The following is a 19,968-nucleotide window of genomic DNA, read 5'->3' on the forward strand; positions in this document are numbered from 1 at the left end:
TCTACATGCCTGTCACTGTAGTATCTAGGCATGTACACAGAGATTTATTTGAAGGTGCCAGGTCTATAGATTCATTTTTTGACTTGGGAGTTTGCTTCTGCCCTGGTTCTTTTTGGAATGCATGAAACAACTGGAACATGTCATTGAGCCTTTCTGATCACTTTGGGGAGAATTCATAGCATATGGGGGAGACTGTTAATTGCCATTTTATTTATTGTGTTATGTGATAATGCTGATAGTAATGGTTAATGATATTTACTACTTATCCTCTGTGGGTGAAATCTTGGCCCCAGTTTAGTCAATGTCAAAACCTTAACTCTTTTCTTGACTTTAACTCTTTTCTTCCATAGGTCTCAAAACATTTTGTAGATATAAATCACAATAACATACACATGATCTCCTTTCAGAGATGGCAAAATTAAGGGACAGAAAGTTTGTAAAAGACTTTTGCAAGGTTTCAAGGCAAATCAGTGACACACACTAACAGATTTGCACAAGCTATGAAATGGCACATAATTTTACCTGGAATATCAAATAAATTTCACTCAAAAATAGTTAAAAAAAAAAAAAAAAGTCTTGCAAAAATATAAAAGGAATAGAAACGTTTCTGTAGGCATTTTTGAAAACTGTTATTGAAGATTTTTTTTCTCTGTCTTTTACCTTTTACGTATGTGATCAGCCCTTATTCACCTGACTGATTTTGTTGAATGTAATGAGCTACATATGTATCTAAAAATTAAATGCACCTCTGCAATGTTGGGATTGCAGATGTGGCTATAGTTTTAGATTAGTTCATGAGAGCAGGAAAATGAAAGTGACTAGAAACTGAAAGTGAAACTGACCAGTGTAAAGGCCCTGAAGGATAAAAAATAAACAATCTGTTGAACATTAATTGAAAATCCTTCAGTTCTCATAATCAGCACAGTGAGTGGTATAAATAAAACATAGGCAGATAGAAGGAAGTGCCATTAGTAATCATATACTTTTTTAGAGGGATATTGTGTGCCTTGACAGTACCTTTTCATAATTTTCTGTGCAGTTCTGGAGATTCATGCTTCTGTGAGCTCATTCCTGTCAGGACTTGTGTGAGTTGCAGGCAGAGCACCATCTGAACTCTGAATTGCCTGTCTTTGTCAGCCAGGGTTATCACCTTCACATTATTTAACTGAGGTGCTTTCTCTTTGTGTTGAATATATATTGAATCTGAATGTAAAATAAAGTGTATGTGTTTGATAGTGCCTGTATATGTGTGGGTCCTTTATGGAAAAGTCCCATAGAATTGAATACAGGTGATAATGTCTTTGTATACATTTTCAGCCAAACTATAGAATCCTACATCAAGGAAAACTCGCATAGAATAGAAACAATTCTCTGTTATTTTCTGCAGGGAGGAAATAATTTTCTAGTGCAGTCTATAGATTTGCAGAGCCATTTCAAGATACCCACTCTTTAATTTCTGCAGAGCCCTCTTAGTTTAATCCCCATTACATTCAACAGGACCTTCCCAGGGGGGCAGTATGTGTCTTATCTTCCCGTTGCAGTTTCCCTAAGACTCCTTTTCTGTGTGGGAAAGCTGGGCTTTCAAACACCTGCCTCTTAGTCATCCAGGGTATGAGGATGTCCCCAGATTACATCTTCTCAGCTGTTTGCAAAACAGCCGAGGGAGGAGGTGAAGCCCTGAGCCACACAGCCTGGCTGTCTCTTTAAATGCTGGGTCTGTGTGCTGGAGAGGGAGGGATCGGCTTTGGAGTGCGTGAAATTCCTGGGCTCCTCTGGCAGTCTCAGGCAGAGAGCTCAGCTCTACACATCTCCTCTTGCATGCAACTCACTGAGAGGGAGAGGCAAGCCAAACCTCCCCTCTCTGCCTGCATCCCAAGCCATCAAGGACCCGTTTTAGCATCTCCAACACCCCCACCCACCCCCCACCACTCCCTCCCAGAGAGACACCCTGGATTCTTACAGCCCCAAAGAGGAAACAAACAAAAGAGTTGATTAAACAGCCAAAAGCTCTTCTCAGCTGCAAAGGTAAGACTTTGGGGGAAGGATGGATGGCAGGATTAAACAGCCAAAATGAACAGCTGTCTCTGTGCATCCAGCGGAAAGACTTTCAGTGTGAAAGGCAGTGGGTGCTATAAGTTTTGACTTGAGAGAACCAAGGGTGCTCTTTTTTAAAAAAATCTTGAACCACTTATGTCTTGGAGATTTATTATTATTTTTCAGTCCAGTCCTGTAAGTTTATGCCCCGCCCCCCCGACTCCACACCCTGTTTTCTTTCCCTCTTGTTCCCATCTGCAAAAAGTAAGACAGGTTTTTTGAAACTGCACACCTAGTTGGATTATCTGTTTTCAGGTGACAAGCACAAACTCCTCTCCTGAATGAATACTTCTATTTTTGCTTCCCTTTGCTCTTCTTATTTCAGTTAAGAAAAAAAATTGAAGAGGGTTTACTCTTTTTTTTTTTTTAAAGCAGAGAATAGGGAATCCCTTTTTTGAGAGTAGAAAATGCTACCTTGCATTAAAACAGGGATCTGCTTAGGAATCAAACTATTTGACTAGGGGCTGAAAGGTATGATTTTTATTACAACATTTTTGGGAAGGAGGAAGAAAGGGAAAAGACAAAAGTTTTCTTTCCCCCTCCTCCTTTCTTTGGCTTTGGATCTATTACAGAAGAAGCTTCCCTCCCCGCCTTCCATTTGTTTATATTAATGATTTAGTAGCCGTCTTGCCTGAAAACTTCCACCGTGGGCGACTGCTGTGGGTTTTCAGGCAGCAAGTGACCTTAAAGGTTGGTTCGATGCTTTCTTCATGCAAGATGCATGCAGAATGCCCAGTTTTCTTTTTCTTTGTTTTGTTTAGTTTAGTTTAGTTTTTTACATCTAACTGCTTTAAAATGTCAAAGAGAAAACATCATTCTGTCAGGGCAGTGATGTAATTCTCCTACATAAGGGCACTGACTCTGGTGCTTTGCAGGTGATGAGTCTTTTGCTTACTCTTTAATTTTATTTTAATGGCAGTCTTCCCTGGGTAACAGCTACCTTAATTAACAGCCATTCTTTAAGAATACATTTAGTTACAATTGAAATCTATCGTTTTTTTAAAATTCCCCTTTCAACCGTAATGATAATAATAATAATAATAATAATAATAATAATAATAATTGGCGGGAGCTCAGAGACACAAAAACCAAAGGTTCAAAGAGGAGAACCTAAGCTAAAAATATGGAATCGTTAGAAAAAGGACACTTTGAGTCTTTTGTATATCCCAGCCCGTGCCCCCACCTTAACTAGTCAGAGCTTTGTGGAAAATAGAATTTAAAAAAAAATTAATTTTGTTCTTATTCCGTCCCTGGATGCAATTGTCCTGCGTTAAGCACCCAGCCTTCCTAAGGAGGTGAATACACTGACATGACCGCCTACAAACACCAATGTTAAATTATATTTTGGGGGGCTATTTTTGTTGGGTGAACTCATAATTAGGCTGGTGAAAAGTCAGAGGAGGAGATGCTGGGTTGGTGGGGAAAAACTAGACCAAAACGCATTTGCTTCCAAGCTGGATATAGTGAGTTATTAATCTTAGTGTGTGACTGAAGGGTGTTGTATCTATCATTAGTTTAAGTTAAAATGGTCCATAGTGTTAAGTCAGGCAAGTTTAACTAAGGTTTAGTAGTGTTTTTGGGGAACAAGGGTGGGGAGAGAGCTGAGAATCTTGCCCTTGGTGTTGCCGACGGACGCACTTTATCTGCTGAGGAAGGTGGGGTATTTTTGTGTAGATAATTTTGCATTTATGCTGTTGGCTTTTTTCGGTCATCAGCACGTTCCCACACAATTGCCTCTCTCCTGCAAGGCATCCTGCTTTTGGGAAGGGGAGACAGGAGGTGTGTCTGGGGATGCTGGAAGTTTGGGGATAATGGGAGCAACAGGGCTGTATTTATTTATTTTTTTTTAAAAAAAAGAAAAACAAACGGAGTTGGCAAGTGAGAATTCTCTTTCTGGAGCATTCGGGCACCTTCAGGTGAGGTGTGTATCTGTGTTTTTTATTATTTAATTTATAATTTTTTTAAAGTGGGAGAGGGTAAAAGCAGTAGAAAATAATTAAATAAATAACTGAAAGCCCCATATTTGATTTCATCATACTAGTGATGATGGCTTCTTGATAGAACCGATATCTGCCGATATCACCCTCTTCCATGGCTGAAGCGTGGCCTCATTTTACGCTGCGTTTCCACTGAACATGTTGACGTGCTGCTGCTTATATAAGGGGAAGAACAAAATTGAGCGGATTAGTGTTTGAGATTTTGAGATTGGCTACCCAGATCATTGTTGTGTGTTTTTTGTTTTTTGTTTTTTTCCTTGGGGTTGTTTGGTGGGGGAAGAATGGAGAGAGCGGGGAGGGGGTGAAATTGGGGAGTGGGGTTGGGGAGATAGAGGTGATGCAAGGAACAGCTTATTCGCATAATGTCTGCGCTACGTCCTTTTTTTAAAGCCCATTATCTCTAAAAACACATTATTCTTCAGATTGGTCTCAAAAATGGTGGGAGGGGTTATCATAGCGAGGGGGTTTGCTGTGGGAGTCATTAGAACCACTGCTGCAAAACCAAGATACAGAAATCCATCTGCACCAACATTTTGGGGGGAGGGATGACATTTGGTGGGGGGGAAGGGATGGATTGTCAATCTTGGATTAGCAGAGTAGAAGCTTTGTATTCTTCATTTTCCTCCCCATTTTCTCTCATTCCCCCACCCCCCATCCGCACACCCCTTCTCCTCCTCCCAACCCCCCCCAAAGGCTTCTCGTCTCTTGACGAGAAAATTCTGTGTTACATCCTGATGGCTCTGCGGCTTTTTTTTAGTGCATCACAACAGTGGCATGATGACCTTTGCTTCATGCCACACAGATGCAGGCTCCCGATAGGCGTGTGACTGTGGCTTGGATGTGTGTGCACTTACACGCACACACACATACACATACACACACACGTGATGGGCCATGATTTAATTCCCCCCCCCGCCTTTTTTTGCTTCATCGGCATTGGTAGGGGGTGGGAAACGCAGCAAATGCCAAAGGCACGTCCATCCATTTCGCCACCCCATCTTGCCGTTCTGTTTTCCATGCTGCTGTGTCGCACATCATACGATTTTGTGTTAGGGAGGGATGTGGATGGTGGGGGTCTGGAGGGAAAGAGAGGGGGGAGTTGTGCCTGTGTTGGGGTGTGGGGGGAGGGGAATGGACCTGACGATGTTAATGACATTTTTTTGGTCAAACAAACGTCTGGTGATAATGATTCAGTGTAACCATCCGTGAAATACATGCTTGCAACGCACTGGAATAAAGGTTACTCCAGGGAGCTGTGGCTCAGCTGGGCATGCTCTGGGGAGTGTGTTGTTCATACACTGGGGAGACAAAACAGACCTGCACCCAATGCCCCTCCTTTCCCAAAGCCCACTTGTATGTTCAAGCTAGAGGGCATTGCAAGGTAGAGGAAGGCAAGGACTGTGTTGGAGCCAGGACCAAACAAAGCCTTTCCAGGTTGCCTTCCTGTGCCATTCCTCCTCCTCTTCCTCAAGCCTGTCCGTGCCTTTGATCCAACAGCACGGGAATATCAACGTTTCCATGCAGTTTGTGCCGGAGGCTGCGTGTTCTGCGTGTGTGAGACCCGAGGGTGGCGAATCAAAAGAGGAATAAGCTACTCCCCTTCCTCCGGTAGGACGTGCAGGAGAGACACGTTTTTTCTGGTCTGGGCAGAGACAGAGGGGGCAAAATATCCCCTTCCCCCCCAACCCTTGTGAGGGGAAGGACCTAGCAAGCCCTTGAGATGCTGTGGGTGACTAGGTGGGCGGCGGGTGGACAGTGCGCTTGTAGGTGTGGGGTGGACAAGAAAGCAGAGGCGCGGCTGTTAATAGTGTAGAGTGTGGCTGGCTGGTCTGCCCATGCTGAACCCTTTCTAATGACTAGCAGAACCTGTAGTCCCCCTCCCCTGGATCCAAAGTCCTGCCCAGACTTCAGCAAATGCTTGGCTTTCGGTCGTGGTCTGGCTGGTCTCTCACGGGGCTGTGAGAGGTGCTGGTAAAGAGAAGGGATCTCTAATGGCTTCCACCTTCCTGCTGGCTAAATTTCTCTGCACCAGTCTAAGGTCTCTGTGTTTCTGGATCTTTCTGCTTCACAAAGCAATAACAAAAAGGAAACACAATAAAAAGGGTTGGAGCCATTTTCGCTTGCCTTTCGCTCTCTTCGTCTCTCGCTTTTGGAGCTGACCTTGAGGAACAGTGGCAAACTCCAGCCAAGGGGTTGGGGTGGGGTGGGGCGGTGCGGGGGATTTTCAGGGCTCCAGTGGGCTGTTCTGTGCAGGGGGTGTTGCAAAGAGTAATGAAGTCTCCTCAGTTCTGCTGCTTTATGCCCACAGGGGCAGTCGCACCTGAGCCTCGGCTGTCCAGTTTCAATAGAGAATTGTTTCTTTAGGGTCTCTTTCTGTCCCCTCCCACTCCAGCGGCTTAGTTAATGGCTGTTGTGCTGCAGCTTCAGCACTTGAGGGCCAGCCATGGCTGCTGTACAGAAGACAATGCAGTGGCTGGCTGAGCAACAGGCAGAGGGTGCTGCAGGTCCCAGATAGTTGCTCTGGCCTTCAAACTAGCTATCGATTTTCCTGTACAGTGAAGATGGGTGTTGGTGTTTACAGTTCCCCCATTCTCCCAGGGACCAAAGCACTGATGCATTTCAGGAGCCACCTGAGTACCCAGCCAAGTGAGAGGGATTATCCATGAGTTGTTAATGAAAATTGGGAGGGTAAAACAGAGTTCCAGAAGGCACTGGACTGGCATCTCCTGAGGCTGATATGGTGTTTGTCCCAGACTTGATACAGTCCAGGCAGAGGTGGGATGCGTCTGTTGCCCTGGCCCAGAGGGAGAGAAGGGAATTTCAGTCCCCACCGTCCCTTCAGTCTTTGGTTTCTCATCAGAGGCTGCCGGGGGTGGGTGAGGCACTTAGAGCTAACAGTTCTGGTGGATTTTGTGGTCTGGACACCTGTTCCACCAGGGAATGAACTGCAAACCTCACTGGCATGTCTTATATAAGCTGCCAGGCAGCAGCAGACAGGCAGGGACTGCTTTTGTACATTCCTGGTGCCCTAAAGGCAAAAGGTCCCATAGCCCATTTCTAATTCTGCATGCCAAAAATGACCTTGCTACAATCTTGTTAAGGGCATTTCAGAGCAGGGAGAAGCCACTCCTTTCCTCTTTCTCATCACGGCAGCAGTAGCATTTCAATGGATCTACCAAACTCTTTGCTTTTTGTTTGTACTGCCCATTGGCTCCTCCAGGGCTCCACAGCCCCACCAGGAGCCCTTCTGTCTTATCGTGTCTATCTTGGGAGGAGCAGGGGGTCACTTTCCCACTTTAATTTTTCCTCCTTCCCCTTTCTTTCTGATGAACAGCCTTGTGCATTCTGTAGCACTGTGGGAGCTTGCAGGTGGAAGGATGGGGGCTGGCAGATCTATGACATACCACATCGAGGGAAGGGTCTGGCGGCCTGTCATGGCATGAAATAAGAAGGGGGCAGACATATTGCCACAACTGGCAGCTGAAGTCAGGGATGAGCTCTGCAGACAATTTGAGAACAATTCGGTTAAATAAAAAAAAAAAAAAAATACAATAAAGCCCTAACTTTGTTCTCAAGTCTCCATGGACTTAATAGTACAGTGAGCAGGACAAGGGGACATGAGAAATCCTGGGACTGTGCAGCTGAACTCAGAAATGAGCCACATTTTTTAAAGCCCTGCTACTTATTCTTAATAGCCCTCCTCTCTCCCCAGGTAATAGCAGAGTCTATCTTTCTCCTTAATGCAAAGAGCAAATGGCAAGGAAGGTTATTCACCGGTTAGAGCATAGACAGGTAAGATACACACCAGATTACTGTGCAACTTAGCACCAAGTTATCTGTGTTCCCAGTGCCTCAGTTTTCCCTCCCGGGTGAGAGGAGGGTAATATATAGAAAGTGCTTTGAGCACCTCAGCTTGCATTCTGGCCTCTGTGGTGACAGTTATAGCAGACAGACCACAAGACACAAATGGGAGCGTATCACGGGAAAATTTGCTCCTTTACCATCTAGACTGTCCCTATTGTGTGGTCAGGGCATGGCAGTCTGTAGCACTGATTATCTGGTATCTTTTGACAGAACTAATTTTTTTTAGGCAAAGAAAAACCAGAATTTTGATGTGGTTTAATTTAAACTTGACTGACTTAGTCTTGGAGAGACATGACAAAGCACTTCATAGAGATGTGGTTGAGATGCTGAGCGATACCTTCTCACTAGAAATATGCCAGTGGGGTGAGGGGTTCTGAACTGTTTATGATAAGGGTGGGCAGGGGCAGAGTCAGCTTTGTTGCCCTTCACAGCAAATGCTTGGTGTAAGAAGCCACATCATAACCTCTCTTGAGCAGTTCAGCTACCCGACACTAATATCACAAGTTCCTGAAGGCCAGCAAACATGGTTGCTCTCGCCTTCTCTTTGTGGGTACATGGCTCTCTGTGGCTGTGAGAGTCAGGCACTGGGGGAAGAATGGGGAGGGCATGAACCAGGAAAAAGGCATCTGTCGTGGCTTAGGCTTAGTTTGGAAATTCATCTCTGTCCATCTAGAATGCTCTCCCTTAACGGGTGTGAGAACAGTCCCCCTTCCACCCTCATTTCCCATTGCCTGTTGGAGGGTTCTCCTCCGTCATGCCCCAATGGCAGCTCAGCCTCTTTTCCCCTGTGCTCACTCCCCCCACTCCTCATAATGCCCTTGACATTGCTGCAGCATTCCCTGCATCTAGCCACCTCCCAGCAGTAGGATGAGAGCCAAGGAGTGGTCTGGAATAATAATTAATGAGGATAAGGGAGGGTGATTTGATGTTTGACTTAAACCTTTGAAGCTGCCTGTACCCTCTTTCTGCCATCAGAACGTGTAGCAAGGAGTGGCTCCAGTAGCTATTCTCTAGACTGACTTTGAGAATGTGTTTCAGCTCATTGTAGATGAAAGTGTCATGTCTCTGCACATCACCTCTGCTACTGCCATGGTAATGGGAACCTTACCGATTGGAAGGATGGCTATATGAGGTCCATGGGGTGTTAAGACTTTAGCACAATTATGATGAGGACAGGTTCCCCAAGCCTGTTTAAAGAAGCTCACTGCGATGGGGAAAGGATAGTATTACCCTTTGGAATGATGCATAGTCATGCTACTGTCACATGCTGGCCAGGAGACACATGTTACCCTCCTTTCTGCAGTGCTGTCAGGTCCTTCTCCAACCACATGTGATTGCTATGTGGATAGGAGGAATTCCGTGGAGATGGCACGGAGGATATCCATCGGAGAGAGTGAGCAGGGGAGGGCATGGGGCAGATAGGAAGGAAGAGTTTTCTGGTGGGGTAACTACCTGATGTGATGTGCTGTGTCCACAGAACTGGGATGTGTTGGCTTCATTTCAGTGTGTGCTATTGCCCTTTTTTTTTTCCAATAATGTGTTAATTAAACATTGATTTTGGTGGAAAAGGGAATCTGCTTGAACTGCAAAAACTAAATGGAGTGCAGAGGAATGGGATCTTGTGAGAAATGTGTGGAGGGGCCTGCTGTCAGCTTTCTGTGTGATTGATTGTAGAGGCAAGGGAGATAGGGACTATGCATAAATCGGTTCATCCAGTGTCCAGAATTTTTCTGCCTTAGAAGAGGAACTTTTCATTACTGTGTTTAAGATGTGCCCGAGATCCAGGCAACTTTGTGATCAGCTGAGAGTCCAGCACACTCCTTACTTGCTGCTCTTCTGCTAATTAATCTGTGATCCTGATTAATTAAATACAGATACAACTCAGAACATGTGTTGTAACAGTGTGCCTGTTTCCGTTGCCTGGAAGAACTCAGTGACTCACCTGGACTTCAGTTTACTGCATATGAACAAGAAATACTGAACCCTGTCCTTCCCAGAAATAAGTAATGGGACGTATGATGGGATGACACAGTCTCCTTTTCCCACTCCATTGAGCTGGGCTCCCTGCATCTGATGGGGAGGCCCCATTAGAGGACAGTTCAGTGTCGTCTCAGTTCCCATCTTGAACAGCTTCATTCTTAATATTTTGAGCCTTTTCCAGTCTGGTGGTACTGTGAAAGTAAGAAAAAATGAGAGTGAAGGAGGAATCTTTCTGACCCTGTCTATACTTCCAAAAAGTTTAGATTCAGGTTCTGGGTAGATCATCTCTTTTATTCCAGGTAGCTTCACTACCTAAAGGTAGCTTCACCTAAAAGGACCCAAGCTGATGGCTGCTTTCCTCTCTGGTCTACATTGTACCATACTGGAAAGTGCAGAGAATTCTAGTCCAGGTTCAGGGCAAACCTAGCGGGAGGAGGCTTAGCCACAGAAGAGTAGCTCTTGGGGCAGATAAATACTCCACAGAACAAATTCACCACATGTTTATCCCCTGCGCACCTGCTCTGGTGTCAGTAGTTGTAAGGAGTGTGGGTAAGGGGGGTTGCCTGGGCAGCTGGTTGAAGAAAAGGTTGAAAGACAAGACTGTTGGGTTTCCTGTGTAAGCTGTCACATTTCACTTTTCCTTTCTCAGTCTCTCCCTCACTTGTGAAGTTAAAGGAATTATTACTCATAGAGCATGTTGAATCTCTTGAGGGGAAAGCTCTGTATAGATGAGGTGGTTGATCCTGTTTCTTTACCCCTTGTTGTCTGTTCAGCCAGGAGCACTGAAGAATATGGTTGCAGCCAGCATACTGTAGATGTTGCCAGTTGTTTTAACTTCTTTAGGGGTGGAGATGGTGAATGAGGGAATTTGCAATGGGGCTACATCTGTTAGGTCATGTCTGATTAGCTTTTGCAAGGTCTCAAAATAGGTGATACAATATTATTTTGGGTTCCCATCCTTTAAAACACCTGCTACCTCTCTGGGAGGCAAACTTTAAGGAAATTGAAGGAAAACACTAGGAAACAAACTAATTCTTTGTGTAAATCCATGGAAATCATTAAACTGGGGGTACAATGGCAGAATATGTAATAACAATGGGTCAGTTACAGAGCCCCTCATTCTCTTCTCACTCAGTACTGAACTTCAGCTAAACTCTTATTGACTACACTGAGAATTTTCTGAGTTGGGTCTCAAAGATTTGGCTTACTGCAATTAATGGCGGGGTTTTTTGTTTCCTTTGTTGTCCTTGTCAGTCAACATGACCTGTGTGAGTTCCTAGCAGTTCTGTCTATTATTAGCTGTAGTCGTGCAGTGAGGTCACTAGTCAGGTGCTCATGATGGTGCAGTGGGTTCTGTGGTAATGGGTTATGACATCACTGAATAAGTGCATCTGATAAGGAGAGAGAGAACTCCTATTTACATATGAAGTTTACAGTGGATCAAGTAGCAAATACAGTGAAAGGAAGATGACAGTTGAATAAGATCTTGATAAAATATTAATTCTTCTAGGAAGTTTGTCCAAGCACGGTAGTTATTTCTTCCCCGCTTTCTTCATTGCTTACAGGATGGTGCGTTGGGGCACTATGTGAGGGTGTGAAGTCAGAACACTTTCTCTGATGTGACATCGATCACATGGCTAAGAAATGGATAACTTGGGGAAATGGTCTGAAATCAATAAAGTGAAATTCAATAAAGATAAGTACAAACGGTACACTTAGGAAGGAAAAATTAAATGCACAGATACACTATAGGGAATAACTTGTAGGCAGCAGGCTGCAGGAAAGGACTGGGGGTCATAGTGGATCACAACTGGATTAGAGTCAACAGTGCAATCTTGTTGCAAGACCTCCCAAAGGTCATTATGGGATGGATTAACAGGAGTTTTGCATGCAAGATATGGAGAGTGCATTTTCTCCTCTTCAGGGCACTGCTAGATTCAGCTGTGGTACAGTATCCTGTTTTAGACACCAAACATTAACAAAAGAATTGGAGAGAAGGGGACAACAAGATTGATAAAATGTCTAGAAACCATGCCCCATGAAAAAGGTCGAAAGAATGGGGTTTGTTTCCTTTGGAAAGTGAAGATGGGGTTGGGCAAGGCATGATAAGTCTTTTAACTTAAAAGGTTGTTGTGAGAGGACAGTGATTAATTGTTCCTTGTGTCCCCTGGGGGTAGGACGAAAAGTAATCAGATTAATTTGAAGTCAGGGAGGTTTAGATTAGAGATTAGAAAGGACTTTCGAAGTCTAAGAAGCACTGGAACAAGTTAACTATGGGGGCTGAAAAATCCTTGCCATGAAAAATGTTAAGAATAGGCAGCTAGACAAGCATCTCTGAGATCTTGACCCTCCCTTAGAGCAGGAAGATAGACTAAATGGCTCCTGAGGTTCCTTTCAGCCCTACATTTTTAGTGGTCTGTGAAAGGGAGACACCTCTCATTATTACCATCTTCTGCTACCATAGTACACTGCTTAAGGAAACTACAAAAGCACCTTCTGCATTCCCTCTGCAGCCCCTTCGACAGCAACAACAATATCCGCTTTTACTGTGTCCTTCCAAAATGTCACAAGGGACATTGCAGCCACGAGTGGGGGGTAATAGCAGTATGCAGCACTGCAAAACTCTCATTTTGCTGATTACATCAGAAGCTGACTCGGTTTCTGGGTCCCTATAACTTTCGAAGTGGAGTTATTAAAGGCTCTCATGCCTGCAACTGATTCATTATATACTGAGGAAGGTTTTTTTGGAAATGGGTGGCTTATGTGGTTTGGAGAGGGAGAAAGGAGGTGTCTGTCTATGGTTCACTAATTCAAATCCATCCTGGTGTATAAAGTGATGCAGAATGACCACAAGAGGGTTGTTTTGTGGCTTGTGTGAAGGAGGAAAGCCTCGCCCAGTGGTTCTCAAACTTTTTGGACTCAAGACACCCCTCAGTGGACTCGAGGCATCCTCCCTAACTCCTGTGAATTGAGTGGCACCCAGTTTTAAGAACTAACTTATTTTATTACAGTGCTTAGAGGGGCTGGGCAGTGGTAGTGGGGGATTGGCCAGACAGGGACAAGCTTGAGCCTGCCCTTATCTGCTTATCTCTTCACACCACATTTATCTCTTTACAACTCTTGGCACCCTTCAAAAGATCTGGAGGTGCCCCTGGGTGCCATAGTAACTTGGTTGAGAATCACTGGTTTAGACCAGTGTTTCTCAAACTTTTTAGAGTCAAGGCATTTCTCCTTTGGTTCAAGGCACCCCTGGGAAAGTGCCAGCTCTTCCTTTTCACTCATTTTAACTACATAAAAATGCTAGAGCAGTTCTTGTGCTGCAAAGCACGCTGAAAGCCTACAACATGTCAGAATATTTTTGATACTATGGATTCCTAGTTGAAATTTCTGCATTCATCTAAAAGATCTCAAGGCACCCCAGGGTGCCATGGCACCCAAGTTGAGAATCGCTGGTTTAGACAATTTTTGGGGAGTCTCATGCTTGTGATGCGTCTATTACCCAATTTCCCCAAAGGGAAGCAGCATGAGTTAGATGTTATTGGGGTGCTGTAGGACATAGGAGAATTGAGAGGGGACATCTGGAGAACTTGCTTCACCGATGGCAGTTGCTCTTCATTACTAATAAAGGGGCATGTGGTAGTTCCTAAGGGGAAGAGGTTGCTAAGGGAATTGCTCTCCATTTCTCATAGGAGCCCAGGGAAGCTACTTGGGCAGTTACTAGAAAAATGAGCCAAGACACTGCATATGTTCTTGTTTATTTACTCTGATTTCTCTGAGCAGCCTGCCTAGGAGCATGGTAGGGGCCATTCAGTCAATGCCTTGGTGGTGTAGAGATTTCTGTTTGGTTCAGAGAAATCTCTAGCAATGTGCAGTTTTGAAACTAGAACTAGGTTGGGGCCTGGCCCTTGGACATCTCAGTGATTTATCCTATTTTTTCTCCTTTTGCATCAACTTGCTGCCACTATAGCCTCTCTCACCTTTAGAGGCAGGTCTTGTTGAAATACATTGGTAGAAAGCAACAAGCTTATGCCTGGGAAGGTCATCTTGTTGACTGCCTGGGGAGTTTCTGTCTAAAGCCTATGTACAGGATGCTAAGCTCCTTGCACTATTACTTTGGCATCTTTGTGTAGAACTAAATTCACACACACATCAAAGCATTTGAACATACGGAGAGCTCAGCAGGTTTAGGCTTCAAGGGATGACTGGTGAAATGAGCAAAGCTAGGCCAGGCTGAGATTACTTGTTTATGAGGCTCCACACTGGGAATGCTCTTGTGAGGCCTTAGCTCCACCTGTGAAAAGAGTGAGGTGCTGAGACCAGGGTTTCGTTTGTGACTATTGAAAGGATGTTGCGCCTTGTAAAGAAGGCACTCATGGATCTCAGGACTGGATACGCCACACAAAGTCACTAGTTGTGTGATGTGATGGGCTGCCCGTGAGGTGTCTGGCTGAGAAGTTGTTTATCCAAGACCATTTATGAGTGAAAATAATGGGTGATTTGAAACAGGTAATTGTGATTTTATCCTTTCTGTGCCAGTACTGAGTTCAGTGGCACCAGCAGGTGCTTTGCGTAGGGCGCTGTTTTTTGAACTTCCTAAAGTCACCGAACCCTTTCATGTCACTTTTTCTGCTGCAGAACGCCATCCCTGGCCTCATGGGCCAGGTGGGGACGACGCGTAGGGGGTGCACAGGGGTGTGTGTGCACCCCCTGAACATGGTGGTGTACTCACTGCAGAAAGCTCCACAGACACCACCAGCGGTATCTGTAGGTGGTCTGTGACACCTGCTGGCTGCCGCTGCCAGCAGCAGCTCTGGGTGGTTGCTGCGCTCACCACCCCCTCCCCACTGCCGACAGTGCTGGCGGTGTCTGCAGGAGCTCCCCTGCTTACTGCCACCGAGCTCCCACCCTTCCTGCCACTGCCGGCACACTCCTGCCGCCACCGTGCCCCCCAAGCTGCCGGGTGCGTGAGTTGTTCATGGGCCAGGTAAGCTGATGCAGAACCAGGTGACCTGGCCTGGCCCATGATGGTGCACTTCCCAGCCCACTCCGCTGTTACCCCCAGGCTTTTTGCAGAATTCCTAATGTCTGTTGTGGAACCTCAGGCTTCCATGAGTCATAGTTTGAAAGCCACTGGTGTAAGGAGTAGTGTGAGAGATTTAGTGGGGGTTTCTTTTTCTTCTGAGCATTGCCATAGCACCCAGACACCCAGTGATGTTGTGGGGTGCTGTTGTGTGTGATATAAAACTGTGCTTACCTTGGGGGATGTTAAACAGCATGTGTCACTACAGAATCTCGTGTGTTAACCTGGCCACGTTCCATTTTGGGTAACTATATTTTGCCTCCATTAATAACCCCTTGTAGTTTAAATGAGATGTAATTTTCTTTTGCTGTCATGTACTTTAAACAGTTGCCATCTTCAGCTCCGGAGGCAGCTGCAGTTTTTCAGTGCCTGCTGGTAAAACAGTCCATGATTCCTGAGAATGAAAAGAAGTGCGTAAATGTTAGTGGTCTCTCTTAGTTCTTGTACTGTATTGGTCTGGCACTTTAGGAGCACAGGAGTTGCCACATAGTCCATGTAGTCCAGTATCCTGTCAATGGCTACCTCCAAAAACTTCAGAGGCAGGTGTAAGAACCCTGCAGTAGGTGCATGTGGTTTAATCCGCTCCTCACAGTGGGACTCATCCTGATCTCTAAGAATTAGAGAGTGGTTTAAGCCTTGAATTGGATACTCAATATCCCCTCCAAATTTTTTGCTGGCAAGAATTATGACAGCTCTGGAGATTCTGTGTAGTTGGGTGATGTTGCCTTCTAATGGCTGCCCTTCAGGAAAGCTAAGAGACTTATTACTCATCTCAATCCCAGGTAAGAGTCTTGTGCTTTTGGGCATTGAAAGACTTAATATTCATGTCTCACTTCTCTGCTGGTGTGCTGCAGCACATGAATTTATCTGGGGAGAACTTGTTTGTGATCACAAGGGCTGTTGTGATAGGGCGTCCAGGTGGTGTTTGGAGATGATCTTAGCTAGTGACACAGATTTACTTCAAGTCTGGAGGAATTACTGTTTTAGGTGAATAATAAATTAATTGCTTCTTCTGGGGTTCCTGGTAACTCAGGGAAAGAACCAAGAGTGTGTGGACACAAAGTGGGGTCCTACAGTTCATGCCTTTGCCTCTACAGTTGTAGGATACTTGGCCTTCCTCTCTGAGTCTTGGTAACAGGCTCTTTTTTGAAAATGGGGTCTAAAATCCATTTGCTTTTGGAAAGAAGATTGTTGGGATGGGACAGTGGGTGGATTCTGTATTATCTTCTTATTAAAGCTTGCAGAGTATTTGTGTTCCAGTGCCTAGAAGAATGCCTCTGACGGGCACCTGAGGAACGTCATTATTTCCTCATGGAGCAAAAGTTTTCTGAATTGTTTTGTTGGCTTCTGCTTATACCAGAACATCCCTCTCTGGCCAGTGATTTACCAAACACCATGTTCAATGTCAATAAAATTAATTTCTGTTGTTTAATATCATCAATGAACTCTCTTGTTCTTCCAGGCTGGCAAGATGTCTTTGCTGGTAGGTGCTTGGTATTTATCTATATTTTACCCCTCTGCTTGTAATTCTGCTATTTACAATATTATATGCCAACATCAGTCATGGTAGAAAGGTGCCTCTTATTAACCCCTGTCTTATTGAACTCCTCTTTCATGTTTATACCTAATGTGCTACTGACATCCTTTCACAGCCCCATTTCACTGATGTATGTTAGGTAGCATGATACTGTTTGTAATTAATGTGGCATTAAACTTGTAGCCTGAGTTGCAGAATCAGGAGGCATCCACCTATTTGATTTTTTGAAGTAGGGTAACTCTCTGATGTCTTCTGATTCAGAGGACCCCAGATCATGGAATTATTTGACCATTAGACCCAGAAGGGAATTACAGGGGCCTGAATCTATGGAAAAGGAAGCTGGATATTTTGGAATCCATCTCTGACTCTACGGGTAGAAACAAATGTCACTTTCTGTTGCCTTTGTGCCTCTATAGAAAACTTTTATGGCGGCTCAGAATGATAGCAAATGTCTTTTGCTGTGCCACAGCGTGGTCACAAGAATAGGTAATAATAAATTGTGCCACTTTATTGCAGCAGCTGTGTATTTGCTTTATAGCTAGAGAGCACAGGCAGCCTAGAGCTGCCTGCGTTCTCCTGCCACCCTGGTCAGGTGCTGCCAGGGCTTGAGGAGCTCAGTCTGCCCTAGGAATTCTTGCATAGGATTGGCCCCTTCAAGCCCTGGGAGTGCTCTCCAGCTTTCTCCACTAAGAGACGTGCCCTGGAGATCCTAGGGGCATGTCTGTGGAAGCTGGGAAAGCTGAGATAGTTTGGTGTAGTGATGGGGATGGACCACCAATCAGCTAGGGTGGCCATTGAGGTACTTCAAGAATAGAGGACAGTTACAACTGTCCCCACCACCATGAACTTTGCATGCTTCCCAGGGCTGGGGGGGCATGGTGAACTCCTGCAGGTGGCGGTAGCAGTGGTGTGGTAACGGAGAGCTCCCACAGGCAGCCGCGGCCATGTTGGTGGCAGGGGTGGGGAGGGGGGCGCCGAGCAGTGAAGAATAGAGGACATAAAAGTGTCCAGTTTCATATCAGTAGAGGACAGAGGACTAGAAAACTGGACTGTCCTCATGAAGCCAGATGAATGGCCACCTTACAATCAGCTGATTGGTGGTCTTAGCTCCAGGGCCACAACAGGACAAGTTTGACATCCCAGCACTGGGTCTACTAATCTGTGGGGTTCCTTGCTTGCAGACACATGGCCCGGATAATCTCTGGGGACCCCAGATATTACCCAGGGCACACCTGTGGAAGTAGGGAACATGGTGCCCATTGTCTGCAAGATCAATGGGCAGGATGAGAAGCCATGTTTGTTTTGCCCTATGAAGTAGATCATCTGTGCTGGGACATGTCTTGGCACAGTACATCTGCTGTTTTTGGCAGCATCAGTTTCTAGCTTACCACAGGCTTCCTCTTTGTGGACAAGGGACAGGGCACTAGGATACCAATTTTTATGGGCTTGGGCCCTTAATGTCTCTGTCCTTCAGTCAGCCCCTCATTTCATGTATGGGAACAACAACTCTTACTTAGCAGGGCAGTGGGGAGGTGTAATTATGGCTTGGGAAGTACTTTGAGGTAGGGGAAGGAGGGAGGAGGCTGGGTAGTATTGTTCTTTCCCTTTTCTTTTCTTTCTTTCTTTCTTTCTAATCTTGCTAGATCGCTCTCAATAGATGCTCAGCAAACTATTTCTTAAAGTTCACTAGTGATTCTCTTCTCACCAAAACAGTGCTGGGAAAATGGCTCTGTTCTTGAGCTGACTTATTTACTATTTCAAGTTTGTTTGTTTTTCTCTTTAATTTCTGTTTCTATCCATGTCCAATTCATATTGTCTGATCTTTCCATTTCTGTGCAACAAGAAAAATTCCTGCCTGTCTGCTTTGTAGTTTCTCTTCACCTGAGCCTGTCCAGATGTTTTCACGCACTTCTATGCGTGCATCTTCTCCCTGAACCCTTCATTTTTTGCACTCTCTAATTGAGCACAGAGGCAGTGTGGATAGGGCAGGAACCAAGAGTACTTTTCCCAGCTCTTCCACTGACTTTTCTTCTATGACCTGTAGCAAGCTGTCAGGTTGGCTTCCTCATTTGCAAAGTGGCTCCCATAACTCAGAAGTAGGATGATCACAGATATTACACTGAATTAGTCACCTCTAGTTTATATTCTTTGCTGTAGGGGTCAGTGCAGGACTCTTCTGTAAACTCTGTTCTCTAGGGCTTTATTGAGTCCTCTTGTGAGTGCTGCCAGCAGTAGGGCTGCCACGATTTCCCTGGAGGAGACTCTGCCATAACCTGATATGGGGGTAAAATACAAAGTATATTTGCTTCAAATATATTCTTAAGTGCATAAGCGGAGATAGGCTTCTGTGATGAAAGGGAAAAGGAAACCATCACCAAGGGAGTCTGCCTGGCTCTGTGGAAGTGTCCTGCTTTGTGCAGTGGCTGATAGCAGAGCGGAGAGGAGAGGTGGTTCTAGTGACTGTTATTTATTTATCTCTGACCAGGTCTACATAGCCAGCTTACTGGGCCTAGAGTGGTGCCCTCAAGCGCACTACATTGCTCTGTGTGAGCTGCCTCCTAAACCAAAAGCAGGGTAGACACGTTTGCGTGATGTTTCTGATGAACTGCTAACACTGCCAGCTAGCTCACCAGCAGGCTCATGTGCCTGCTTGCAGTCCTGTCTGGATATGGGTCCATTACTTCCAGTGCAGGTATGCGCAACATGGTGTGCTTGAGGATGCTGCTATCAGATAACATAAATTAACTGTGCACACATGGCCTGTTTTATAGTAATATAGTGCTAGGTGCCCCAGTCACTGGCCAGGACCCTGCTGTGTGAGGTGCTCTACTGATGTGGAGCAGAAAAATTGTGCCAGCTCCCAAAAGCTTACAGCCCAAGTGGTCAGGTTCAGTATTCAAAGCCTAACCCTGGTGGCCCTACCCATCCCTCCAGATCCCTGGGGATACCATATTCTGTCAGAACAGGTGTGTGAGACAGGCGCTTGTCTGTGCACTAACATGCTGCATTTCGGCCCTTTCTGTTATATGACACCAAGTGCTTATACAGACTCCAGGAGGCTCCCTGATTAGACACGAGGGGTTCATTTCAGCTTGTTTTGATTTCAGAAGCAGCTGATTGGCTACATCTGCAGATCGCATGTATCCTGCAATGCCTCTAGTGGCAGAGGGTTGTGCTGCATTCTGTTGCCCTCAATTTTCATAGGCATTCTGTGGGGAAAGGCCTGAGCATGAGGGATGAAGGCAATTTCCGGACATGCAGGATGCTTGGGAGTCCAAATATTGGCAAAGGGCAGGACACTTGGCCTGGGACTCTTTCCATAGCTAGAGCTCCCTCCTGTACTTCCTTTCATGTGCTAGACTGAGTGGCTATGCTAGAGGTCCAGTGATGACAGGAGTTGCATCCAAATGCAGACA

General features: G+C 45.3%; 1 protein-coding gene across 1 annotated transcript in view; it reads left to right on the plus strand.

Moving 5' to 3' along the window:
- The first annotated feature begins 1,796 nt into the window (after positions 1-1,796).
- NRXN3 (neurexin 3) overlaps positions 1,797-19,968 on the plus strand; it is a 1,400,777-nt gene continuing 1,382,605 nt past the window's right edge. Inside the window, exon 1 of the mRNA XM_019552167.1 lies at positions 1,797-2,025. The gene's annotated coding sequence lies outside the window, so the exon portion shown is untranslated. The remainder of the gene's footprint in view (positions 2,026-19,968) is intronic.

This window comes from Crocodylus porosus, unplaced genomic scaffold (assembly GCF_001723895.1).
Source record: "Crocodylus porosus isolate Cpor-Errol unplaced genomic scaffold, CroPor_comp1, whole genome shotgun sequence".
NCBI classification, from domain to species: domain Eukaryota; kingdom Metazoa; phylum Chordata; order Crocodylia; family Crocodylidae; genus Crocodylus; species Crocodylus porosus.